Source organism: Schistocerca cancellata, chromosome 8 (assembly GCF_023864275.1).
Source record: "Schistocerca cancellata isolate TAMUIC-IGC-003103 chromosome 8, iqSchCanc2.1, whole genome shotgun sequence".
Lineage (NCBI taxonomy): Eukaryota > Metazoa > Arthropoda > Insecta > Orthoptera > Acrididae > Schistocerca > Schistocerca cancellata.
The window spans coordinates 25,380,966-25,394,711 of record NC_064633.1 but is presented as its reverse complement, the minus strand read 5'-3'; positions in this window follow the sequence as shown (position 1 = coordinate 25,394,711).

The window sequence follows — 13,746 nt, the reverse complement described above, 5'->3', positions numbered from 1 at the left end:
TGCGAGATACCTATAACAGGTTCCATAACGAAACTTTGTCTCGAAACCTGGCAGAAAATCTAAAGCGATTCTGGTCGTATGTGAAGTATGTTAGCGGCAAGAAACAATCATTGCCTTCTCTGCACGATAGCAATGGAGGTACCATCGAAGACGGTGCTGCCAAAGCAGAGTTACTAAACACAGTCTTCCGAAATGCCTTCACAAAAGAAGACGAAGTCAATATTCCAGAATTCGAATCGAGAACAGTTGCCAACATGAGTAACGTAGAAGTAAATATCCTCGGAGTAGTAAAGCAACTTAAATCACTTAATAAAAGCAAGTCTTCTGGTCTAGACTGTAAGCCAATTAGGTACCTTTCGGAGTATGCTGATGCATTAGCTCCATACTTATCAATCATATACAACCGTTCACTCGACGAAAGATCCATACCCAAAGACTGGAAAGTAGCACAGGTCACACCAATATTCAAGAAAGGTAATAGGAGTAGTCCACTAAATTACAGGCCCATATCGTTAACGTCGATATGCAGCAGGATTTTAGAACATATATTGTGTTCAAACATAATGAATTACCTCGAAGAAAACGGCCTATTGACACACAGTCAACACGGGCTTAGAAAACATCGTTCCTGTGAAACACAACTAGCTCTTTATTCACATGACGTGCTGAGTGCTATAGACAAGGGATTTCAGATCGATTCCGTATTTCTGGATTTCCAGAAGGCTTTTGACACTGGACCACACAAGCGGCTCGTAGTGACATTGCGTGCTTATGGAATATCGTCTCAGTTATGTGACTAAATCTGTGAATTCCTGTCAGAGAGGACACAGTTCGTTGCAATTGACGGAAAGTCATCGAGTAAAACAGAAGTGATTTCTGGCGTTCCCCAAGATAGTGTTATAGGCCCTTTGCTGTTCCGTATCTATATAAACGATTTGGGAGACAATGTGAGCAGCCTTCTTCGGTTGCTTGCAGATAACGCTGTCGTTTATCGACTAATAAAGTCATCAGAAGATCAAAACAAACTGCGAAATGATTTAGAAGAAATACCGGAATGGTGCGAAAAGTGGCAGTTGATCTTAAGTAACGAAAAGTGTGAGGTCATCCACATGAGTGCTAAAAGGAACTCGTTAAAATTCGGTTACACGATAAATCAGTCTAATCTAAAAGTCGTAAATTCAACTAAATACCTAAGTATTACAATTACGAACAATTTGAATTGGAAGGAACACACAGAAAATGTTGTGGGGAAGGTTAACCAAAGACTGCGTTTTATTGGCAGGACACTTAGAAAACGTAACAGACCTACTAAGTAGACTGCCTATACTACGCTTGTCCGTCCACTTTTAGAATACTGTTGCGCGTTGTGGGATCCTTACCAGATAGGACTGACTGAGTACATCGAAAAAGTTCAAAGAAAGGCAGGACGTTTTGTATTATCGCGAAATATGGGAGAGAGTGTAACAGAAATGATACAGCATTTGGGATGGACATCATTAAAAGAAAGGAGTTTTTCGTTTCGACAGAATCTTCTCACGAAATTCCAATCACCAACTATCCCCTCCGAATGCGAAAATATTTTGTTGACACCGACTTACATATGGAGGAACGATCACCAAGATAAAATAAAGGAAATCAGGGCTCGTATGGAAAGATATAGGTGTTCATTCTTCCTGCACGCTATACGAGATTGGAATAATAGAGAATTGTGAAGGTGGTTCGATGAACCCTCTACCAGGCACTTAAATGTGATTTGCAGAGTATTCGTAGATGTAGATCTAGATGTAGATGTTGTGTATCAAGAAGAATTGGGTGCTTTTCATCTCTGAGTGATTCCGCAATCTTCAAAGATATCTATTGAGACAAAGAAGACCATCTACATGTGCATCTACATCTGCATAGACACTCCACAAGCTGCCGTATGGTGCGTGGTGGAGGGTATCCTGTACCACTATTTACCATTTCTTTTCCTGTTCCACTCCCAAATATTGTGAGGAATAATGACTGTATGCCTCTGTATGAGCCCAAATTTCTCAATATTATTTTCGTGGTCCTTATGTGCAACGTATGTTCGTGGCAGGAGAATAATTCGGTAGTCAGCTTCAATTGCAGGTTCTCTAAATTTTTCAATATTATTTCTCGTAAACAATGTCCCTCCAGGGATTCCCATTTGAATTCCTGAAGCATCTCCATGACATTGATGTGTTGTTCCAACCTACTGGTAACAAATCTAGCAGCCTGCCTCTGAATTGCTTTGATGTCTTCCATCAATCTGACCTGGTACAGATCCCAAACACTTGAACATTACTCAAGAATAGGCTGTCCTTTACAAGTGAATCACTCTTTCTTAAAATTCTCCCACTAAACCAAAGTCAACAATTTGCCTTCCCTACCACAATTCTCAGATGCTTGTTCCACCTGGTATCGCTCTGGTATGTTATGGCCAGATATTTAAATGACCTGACTGTGTCAAGCAGGACACTAGTAATATTGTATCTGAACACTACAGGTTTGATCTTCCTACTCATCTACATTAACTTACATTTTTCCACATTTAGAGCCAGCAGCCATTCAACACACCAAATGGAAATTTTGTTTAAGTCATCTTGTATCTTCCTACAGTCACTCAACTTCGACACCTTACCATACACCATGGCATCATCAGAAAACAACTGCAGATTGCTGCCCACCCTGTCCACCAAATCATTTAGGTATATGGAGAACAACAGTCTTGTTATCATATTTTCCTGGGGCACTCCTGATGATTGACTATATGTTCAAGGATTCTGTAGCAGACAAAAGTTAGGGATATTAGTCTGTAATTTTGTGGGTCCATTGTTTTACTCTTCTGATATACAGGGCTATTACAAATGATTGAAGCGATTTCATAAATTCACTGTAGCTCCATTCATTGGCATATGGCCACGACACACTACAGATATGTAGAAAAACTCATAAAGTTTTGTTCAGCTGAAGCCGCACTTCAGGTTTCTGCCGTCAGAGCGCTCGAGAGCGCAGTGAGACAAAATGGCGACAGGAGCCAATAAAGCATATGTCGTGCTTGAAATGCACTCACATCAGTCAGTCATAACAGTGCAACGACACTTCAGGACGAAGTTCAACGAAGATCCACCAACTGCTAACTCCATTCGGCGATGGTATGCACAGTTTAAAGATTCTGGATGCCTCTGCAAGGGGAAATCAACGGGTCGGCCTGCAGTGAGCGAAGAAACGGTTGAACGCGTGCGGGCAAGTTTCATGCGTAGCCCGCGGAAAATTGGATCATGCCACAACTGGAGACCGACAGCGCCGACTTCATCTTTCAACAGGATGGTGTTCCACCGAACTTCCATCATGATGTTCGGCATTTCTTAAACAGGAGATTGGAAAACCGATGGATTGGTCGTGGTGGAGATCATGATCAGCAGTTCATGTCATGGCCTCCACGCTCTCCCGACTTAACCCCATGCGATTTCTTTCTGTGGGGTTATGTGAAAGATTCAGTGTTTAAACCTCTTCTACCAAGAAACGTGCCAGAACTGCGAGCTCGCATCAACGATGCTTTCGAACTCATTGATGGGGACATGCTGCGCTGAGTGTGGGAGGAACTTGATTATTGGCTTGATGTCTGCCGAATCACTAAAGGGGCACATATCGAACATTTGTGAATGCCTAAAAAAACTTATTGAGTTTTTTTATGTGTGTGCAAAGCATTGTGAAAATATCTCAAATAATAAAGTTATTGTAGAGCTGTGAAATCACTTCAATCATTTGTAATAACCCTGTACTGTAGTCATCTGTGCTTTTTTTTTTCCAGTTGCTTTGGACTTTGCACATGGCGAGAGATTCACGATAAATGCAAGCTAGGTAAATGGCCGATGCCGTAGAGTACGGCATGTAAAATTGAACTGGAATTCTACCCAGACCTGGTAATTTATTTGCTTTCATATCCTTCAGTTGTTTCTCTACACCAGGCATGCTTATTACTATGTCGTCCATATGGGAGTCTATCTGAAGGTAAAATGACGGTATGATTCTCCTGTGTGTATGATTTCTTGGATGTGAAACTTAAAATTTCAAGTTTAATTTTAGTTTCTTCAACTGTCACAGCATTATCAAAGAACAGGTTGAAACGAGCTATCTTAGAATTTCATGATGGTGGCAAGTTGTCCAGAATGTGCAGTTCAACTATGAAATATTGAACAACCTGAGTCCAGTAAGGACATGCTTCATGTAAGTTTGATGGTGTCAGTTCTTTGTATGACCTATCTTTGGATGACCTATTTTCTTTCGATAACTGCCATTTGAAGAAAAATATCCACTCTGTGATTTGCAATAGTTTGTAGTAGTTGCTATACTGTGCAGCTCTTAAAATAAGGAGTGCTGTTAACCATGAAGACTTGGATTGTTAATTTCTTTTTTTCTGGCAAGGAATGGTGTTTTGTCTGTATAAATCATGACCACTGTGTTCGATTCTTTTTTAACCAAGCACTGTGCTGAAGTTTATCTGCTATGGTATGTGGAGAGCAGATCATCTGGATTTTGCTCTCCTGAACGTGTTAGCCTCCGTTCTTTCTGTAACACGTTTTGACACTAGGTCTTCCCTCAGTCAGGATCACATCATATCCACCCTAGCACAATAGTTGAGTCTGCCCACAGTGTTGCACAGCTCTTGTTGTGGCTCATGGTATTACAGAAATAATAAAGTAGCTGTGCTCCAAGAACAATCGTAGAAGTTCCAGCTGGGGAAGAGTTACATTGAGGATAGCTAGTGTCTTCTTGCTGCAGAGTAAATGAACTGATTTGAAGTGATGCAATGTACATAAATGACTGCTTCATAAGCATTTTCTGATGCTTCAGAAAATGTATCGACTTCTGACATAGTGTCTTCAGAAACAGCAATCCATTGGGGCTTCTGTATGTGCAAGTATGCTGCCAAAGTTGATACATTTACCAGTGTTTGCCAAGATCAATTCCAGTTGACTACATTTCCTGGAAAACTATATTTACAGGAATGACACAGGTAAAAAGAGACACAGTCGGTCATAGAATCTGGGAGTGCTTTGATTACTTCTTGCTGACTGATAGGACATTCTGTGATACTGTCAATGACATTGCTGTGAACAACACTGAATCTGTGTTCCAGCTGACTACTAATACCGCCATATTTGTAGTGTTTATGACACCTTCTGACTTCCTTATTTCAATCACTTGGCTTGAGTTTATGGCCCACTTCACCACTGGTAGGCTGTTGTGTCCCATGAGTGCTGTAACTCTGTAATACAAATTAATCATGGCATTGTCATCTGCACCTGTTACAAAATCATTTCAATTGAGGAGTCTGGGCATGCTCAGTAGGATGATGGGTGTGGTTATGTGCCGTTTGGGTCCAGTAGATACACTGATGACTGGGAAACAATACTTTATTAACTTCAAGATACACATTACGTTGTTAGCCATGTGAGGCAGACATGCCCCAGTCCAGTAACCTAGGCCGACGAAGGCTCACAGGTGTCGGCTTCTGCTATGATGAGGTGCCAGGACAATGGTGCTGTGGCACTAAGTTCTGCAAGGAGTGTCATAGCTGGCGGCGGCTGGTCTGACTCGGTCTCAAACCCATGGCTGCAGATGGTGGTACCAGTCCTCTCATTGGCCAGTGTGGAACTGATGTTGTGATGGTGCTGCCATACTTCAAATGCCTCTCCCTCAAAATATGCTTCTATTTATTTGGCTCTGAGATGCATTTGTTACACTAAAACCCTACAGTTGGTCACATAGCTCAGAACAAGAGACTTATCCTCATGTGGTGACAATCTCCTACCTGCTATAGCTATTGGTGGTGCAATTTTCTGCTGTGTATAGCTAGTCTGTTTCTCAATCCTTTTGTGTACATGTTGTTCTGACCTGCATGTCACCACGCTGCACTTACGGACCAGCAGTGGATTGATCCAGTGTTACACCATGGTTTCTTACATATTATTTCATATTCTACAAAACTAGGCAGTGACACTACAACATACATGTTCTCTTCAGCAATTACAGCATGTAAGTGAATAAATAAGATAGAGTTGAGAGATACATATGTAAAACAAGTGTGAACATAATCCCACTCACCTGCCCTGTCCCACTGTCCAGTCTACGTTTGCTTCTTCCCTCATAGCACTGCTCTGCCATCAAGATGAAATGTTGCTACAATAAACAGATAACTGCAGAGGGAATGAGGGAGTGCTACACTACTGACAGACATAACACAAGTGTGAGAGGATTTAAACTTCAACACTTCAGAGGTCGACATTGCTAACATGCTATAATAGATATTTCTTGAGGTCATATTCACATCCATTCACAGCAATGTACCAAATTCAGAGTTCATGGCAATGTGATTAATCCAGTAGAGGATGTTCACAGCATGGGAGATGCACACAGACACCGGCTCGTATTTCTCCCATTTCTCTTCAACTTTACGTTCCTCGTGAATCACCACTACCACCACATGATGTGTGAATACACATCACTAAGTACATTTTTATCACAAAATTAACATTTTATCCATTACCCAGTTTTAAGTGGTTTCCTTGTATGAGCCATCCACCTACCAAGTAAGTCAGACTTTGTTCACATGGTGCCAACCATTACCAACTGCATGCCAGACAAAAGTGAAGCAAGGCTTACAGATGTAACTAGTGATCTCAGCAATGATAATAGCTTACGTTATCCATTCCCTAAAAAAATTCTGAAGGAATTTAGGAAAGAAAAGATTCTTTGGAGTGAGTCGGCGTGAGAAATCTGTTGCTGGAGGAGGCGACGGTTACTCTCAAGAAACAAGAATTATGTGCTAAAAGATATAGTAATTGGTTTGTAAAATAACTGAACTGACAAGAAATATAGTTTTAGGGATAATATTTATATAGTTTTAATTCATTATGTTGTCCAAAAAATATTCTAGATCTAGCATAGACAAGACTATAAGTGATAGGACAAGAAGTCTCTAAAACTGAAAGGGACCAATGCAAATGTCAAAAAATTTCTTTACTTCAGAAGTCAAGATTTTCAGAAAAAGTAATCCTTTACGGATGTACATATTTTTGTTTAACGTAAAGTTGTTTACTCTTTCTTATGTTTTTGGACCTTGGATACCCATTTCTTCCCCCCCACCTCCCCCCCCCCCCACCCCCTTTTCATTTTCAGTAATTTTCTTTCCGCCAAATCTTTCTTAAATACAGGTACACTGTATTTTCATGTGTGTCATAAGCATTTCTCTTCCCAACCATATATTTTCTCTTTTGTCTATTGACAGCCTAGCTCATCATCTTGATATTTCACGTAGTATTTTCAAAAAATAAGTCACTTTTAATTTTTTTTTAAATTTATGTCTTCCACTTTATCCTTTTCAAGAGGTTCCTCACTTTCAGTTCCCAACAGATTAATAGCCACTCTTGACCCTCCATTTTTACTATCTTTTTTTTTATCAGTGGCTGTACACAATACAAATTGCTGATTGTTTCCTATTTTTTTATTAAATTGTTTTTTCAGTTCTTTGAGGCCAGGTGGGAACTTGCCCTTCAATATATCCTCTCTTCCCGTTACCCACCTGTCCTCAACCTCCACTAATTTCAAGTTGCCGCCCCTCGTACATCACTTGTCACTCAACAACACCTTTGCCTCTGTACGTCCACCTCGATTGACACCTCTGCCTAAACTCTTTGCCTTTTCATATGTCTGCTTGTGTCTGTATATGTGCGGATGGATAGATGTGTGTGTGTGTGTGCACGTGCGAGTGTATACCTGTCCCTTTTTCCCCCTAAGGTAAGTCTTTCTGCTCCCGGGATTGGAATGACTCTTTACCCTCTCCCTTAAAACCCACATCCTTTCGTCTTTCCCCCTGCTTCCCTCTTTCCTGATGAAGCAACCGTGGGTTGCAAAAGCTTGTTTTTTTTCATTCACACAAATGCAGCTCACACACACATGAAAACAATCTCTGGCAGCTGGTCCAGAGACTGTGGTCATTGTGTGTGTGTGTGTGTGTGTGTGTGTGTGTGTGTGTGTGTGTGTGTGTGTTGTCTATTTTTGACAAAAGCCTCATTCTTGACTGAAAACTAACTTTCCAACAGTCTTTTTGTTGTGCCTTTCTGCGACTTAGCTGTGTGGTGAATAACACTTATCCTTTTCATTATACAGGGTTATTCTAAATGATGGACCCATTTTCAAAACTTTGTATTTATGCAAGTACAAATCCAAAATGAACAAGCTTTATACCAATGGAAAGAGGAAGCATTAAAATTTTTTTTCATAACGGTTGATATCAATTTAATAAATTTAATAATTTGTAGTTAATTAGTTTTTAATAATTATAAATGTGACAAATGTTATAAATGTTCAATGTGGCCACTATTAGCTGCATGGCAAACATTGACACAGTAGCCAAACTTGTCCCACACAGGCCAAAGTGTATCTGCTGTTACTGGGTGCACAGCAGCAATGATCCGGTTCCGCTGGATCATTCAGAGTGGTTAGTAGAGGTGGGACGTAAACAACTTCCTTCACGTAACTCCATAAGAAATAATCCCAGGGTGTGAGAGCAGATCTTGGTGGCCAGAAGTGCAGAGCCAGGTCCTCAAGTCCGCTGAAACTGATCCGGCACTGAGGAAGAGAGTCATTCAAAAAGCATCATACATCACAGTGCCAATAATGTGGAGCTCCATCCTGTTGGAAAATGAAGTCCTGGGAATCTTCCTTAACTTAAGGGAATAGCCATTGTTCCAACATGTCCAGGTACGTGATTCCCATTGCAGTACTTTCCGCAAAGAAAAATGACACAGAAACCTTGAGTCTCTTTTGTGTTGCAATCATGAATGTGGTTTTTCCAAACCACATATGTGAACATTGTGTCTGTTGACTTTTCCATTAAGGTGGAGCGTCCCTTCATCACTTAAAATTACATTCTGTAGAAATGTGTCATCCTCCATCTTTGCTAGCACATTACCACAAAATGCAAGATGCTTCTCTTTGTCATTGGGGTTGAGAGCCTGCCAGTTTGTAATTGGTAGGGCTTATACAGCAAACGCCATCTTCATACAGTTGGTTGGGGTATTCAAAGTTCTTGACTGGCTCTATTGGTAGACTTACTGGGACTGTGCAAAAAACTTTCTTGAATCCATCGGACATCTTCCCATCTTCCTCTGACACATGTGGTTGGCCTGTGCTTTTTCCTTTGCTCACACTCACAGTCTGTTTAAATTGCTTAAACCAATGGCTAATGCTTTTGAGAGCTGGTGGTTGAATACCAAATTTGGTACGAAATTCCTACTGCATTGCAATTTGCGACTCACTTTTTGTGAACTCAAGAATGCAGAAATCCTTGTGCTCCACAGTCGCATCTCACTCACTACTGACAGTGAAATGGAATGACAGCCCTATTGCCATGCGAAATGTACCGGCTGCTTCTGAAACCATTGCTGCCACCCGCCAGAAACTTTGATACTTTCTATTTTCATTGGTATAAAGCTTGTTCATTTGGGATTTGTACTTGAATACTTACAAATTTTTGAAAATGGGTCCATCATTTTTACATTCCATCCTGAGTTTTCCATGGTTTGTATTTGTAAATAAATGTCATATAACTGATGAATTATGTTGACATTAAGAGGAGTTTATTAGCATCGAAGACTGTATGAATACAAACTGATTTATGAAGTTGCATACACTAGAATCTAGTTAAAACTAACATGTGAATCAGTGTTAAGATCCTAAAACCATAGTTTGTAGTATCCGCATATTCCATTTTATTTTATAAATAAATTTGATTGCTACAGCTGATTGTTGACATAATATTTAAAACAAGTTGTTCATCAGTCAAGGAAATTGAAGCATTTTAATGAAATGAAAGACATTTAATAAAATAAGTTTGAGTTGAGGTACTTGGGATGCTTTGATGTACTGAAGAAATTCTGACTTGGTTTCAGAGAAGTTGTAAATTTAAATAGAAGATTGTAGTAAGAGAAAAAGAGCTGCTGTCAAAAGAGATTTGAACCCATTTAACTTCATAAGTTATTAAGATTCCTCTGCTCTGCATTAGTGAAACTTATATTAGAAGATTGAGCTGTGTTTTGTTACCAAATAAGCAATACATTGTATTAGAATTTCAGTTTGGTTGGCAACAGAGTGAAGTTACCATACTGCCAAATAAAGAATTATTTAATTTCACCTTAAGATATCTTTCAGGATATATGCTATAACGTTATACTTTTTTAATAAAAACTTTTCTTGCTTAATTTTATAGAAAAAATATAGATCAAATACAGTTTGTTTGAATGGCTCCTGAAAGTAAATCGTGTACACAAAATTAGTGAATAAATAAATAAATTTTCAGAATAAAATGAAAAAAAGTAGTCTTTTTAAGCTCCTCTTACCAAATTGGATCTTACCCCCCTCCCCCCCCCCCCACCCCTTTGATAAGATCCTGGCTAAGACCTTGGCTTAAATGACTACCTTTATCTTCTACAGTTCTCTGTACAGTTTGTTGTTGTTCAGTGGCCTGTGTGTGGCTAGAAGTTTCTTAAATTAATGCATTTTTAATATTATTACTCTATTTTCAAAAGCGTCTACTCTTGCTGCCATATTTTTAAACCATCCTTTGTCCATTTTTGAAGTTCTATAATTTGTTTAATAATTCTGTTTTTAAAGAGTCATTATTTTTCTGACTCCTCATTTAAAGAGTCACTATCCAGTTTCATTGATGATTCTATTACCCCATTCTTGAACTTAAATCTACACTGTTAGACTTAATTGACATCCCCAACCCTCCCAGTTTCCCAAATACTATACCTGAAATGTCATTTTGATCTGGCATTTTGTCCACTTATACATCACTTAAGTCATCAAAAATATCTTGGCTGGCATCTGCCACTCCTTATACTCTCCCTTTTCTCTCTTTGACATTATCACTCATCTTGATCTTTTTTCGTGAAACTTCACCTCAAATTAATAATTGAAGGGCTCGGAGAGATATAGTCATAAGCCACAACTTTCACGAAATTGAGTTTTTCATGTTGCGGCATTCTTAACAATGTCTTCTTCACAATGTGTTGAAAAAGTTCCTTGTTACTGCAACAGATGGCTGGCTATGACGGAGTGCAGTTCTATGCTGTGCCATCTGGTGGTAGTTTCAGAAGATACATAGTCACAAGCCACGGCAAAATGTCAGGTGGGTCAGGAATGTCTGAAGCATCTTTGGGTCTTCAACACATATTTGACACAGACAGTAGTGGAAGTGAAGAGTTTACCCTTTGGATCATGACAGTGATGAATCTTGGCATCCATCGACCAGCAGTTCCAGCTCAGATGATCTTTCGGTAAGTATATAAAATGGTTTATTTCTGGTGATTAATTTCTTGTGGCTTGTGACTTTGTTTCTCTCAACATTACCAATGCATTTGACAGCCATCCTGTGTGTTAATGATGAAACTTGTTGGGAACATTTATATTACTGTTTAATGGTGCAATAATGTAGTTTCAAAGGCAAAAGGTGTGTAAAAAATATTTTCTCATTAATGTGATTTTAGCGAAATTTAATATTTTGTGTGGCTTATGACTATATCTCATGCAATTTCTTAGACTTTATTGCTCTTCATATTATGGCTTGAAATAAGAAGAATAAATGAAGAATCACCCGAAAAACTAAAGCCTTCATGGTAGAGAAAGTGAAATATTGGTCAGTGGAAGAAAAATAAAACAAAACGTCGACGAAATGCTGGTCAGCAGTATAAGTCTTTAAAAACCCACAAGACTGTTCAGGCTGATACTATAGGAAGTCCCTGTACTTGTTTTAAAAAATGCTTCACAAAACTGCTGGAGAGGAACAAAACCTTTTTCATTCATTTTGGGACATAGGAAACTTTAATGCCCTGAATACTTACCTGATAAGCTGTATGAAAATGGAACCGAAAAGTGGAGGTTTGTTCACTATTTAAATACAAATGGTTTAATATTTTGTATATTTATTTCATTTTGTTATATTTGTCATAATTTCTTACAAAGCTATACAAAAAAGACTTCCAAGAAAATATCATCCAGGGATGTTACATTTTCTTATAATGTGAGGGTATGTGGAATAGAAGTCATGATTTGCGAGGAAGCTTTCCTAAGGGTTCATGGCTTACAGATACATGCATGAAGAATGAGGAATTTGCATCAAATGAAGCAGGGATTTGCAGTGCCAAAAGAAGATGTAAGAGGTTTGTATGTTACTCTGTGCTGTAAGTTAGGGAAGTACTCAAACTGAGTACTATACAAACATTTCTATTAGGAAGAGTATATAAGCTCATCTTTTTTTCTTTCAGGAAAACATTGGAACTACCTACATAAATTTCAAGACAAAGCTGTACAAAGTGTTACAGAATTTCTCAACGCCATACCGAAATATAACAGTCATTACAGTAGGCAACAGAACCTCAATAAAGTGTATTTGGATTGTGATCTCACAATTGCTTCCTTATTTCGAGATAAATACTCAGAATACTGCAAGGAAAAGCAGTTTCCTGCAGTATCTGAAAGTAAATTCAGAGAAATTTTCGTATCTGAATATAATGTAGGCTTCAAACTACCAAAAAGTGACACCTGGTCAAAATGTGATGGATTTCTAATTGCAATAAATAACCCAGAATTATGTGCAGAAGAAGTCACAGAAAAGAAACAACAATATGAACTGCATCTCAAAAAGGCTGACAGAGGACAAAATATGATTGCATCTTTAACTGCTCTGGCTAGAGAAAATTCGAAAGAGCATCATGTGATAGCAATGGACATGCAGCAAATGTTCCCCACACTTGGTCCAGCATTTAACAAGAGGAAAACATGGACATACAACTATGGTATCCACAACTGTGCATCAAATAAGGGTAATATGTTTCTGTGGAGTGAGAAAGATGGAGGACGGGGTTCAGATGAGGTTGGGAGCTGCTTATTGAAATACTTGGAGATAACTAATCCCCAGACAAAACATCTCCACATAATCACAGACAACTACCAGGGTCCGGCAAAGAGTTGGACTATTATTGCTTTGGATAGGTCCCTTGTTGCTACCAGAAGATCTGATTCTGTCCAGCATTACTTCCCTGTGGTAGGTCACACCATGTTACCTTGCAATCGTGATTTTGGTCGCTCTGAATGGTATGCAAGAAACAGACGTCCAATAGTGTACACTCCAGATGAATGGGCAGAAGTAATAAAATCTGTGAGTCCAAAACATTTCATTGCAACTAAAATGGAAAGAGAAGACTTCAGAAGTTTGGAAAGCCTGAAGACATTGATCTCAAAACGTACAGAATCCGTGTCTGGAGATCCCACCATTTCAGTGAAGCTACTCAATTTAAGTTTGAGTCTGAAGATCCTTTCAAGCTAAGTGTGAAGCACTCTTATTCAGACATAGGAGCTTTCATGCCAGTGGATATTCGTGTCAGAAAGAAAGGAAGGCTAGTTGAACCAAATCCATATCAGCTGCAAATAAAGTACAGAAAGCCACTACCAATTAACCAGAAAAAAATTGATGATGTACTGTCTCTTATGCCATACATACCTGCAGGAAATCAAGATTTCTTTCGGTCATGTACTGGAAATAACGTGTACAATGATCAGGTAGAGGAACTTCCTTGATGTAACTGTATCAATGAAAAGGTAATTTATATATCTCAGATACCTGATCTGTATATATTAATGTATAAAAATTATATATGTTGCTTGCTGTGTAAG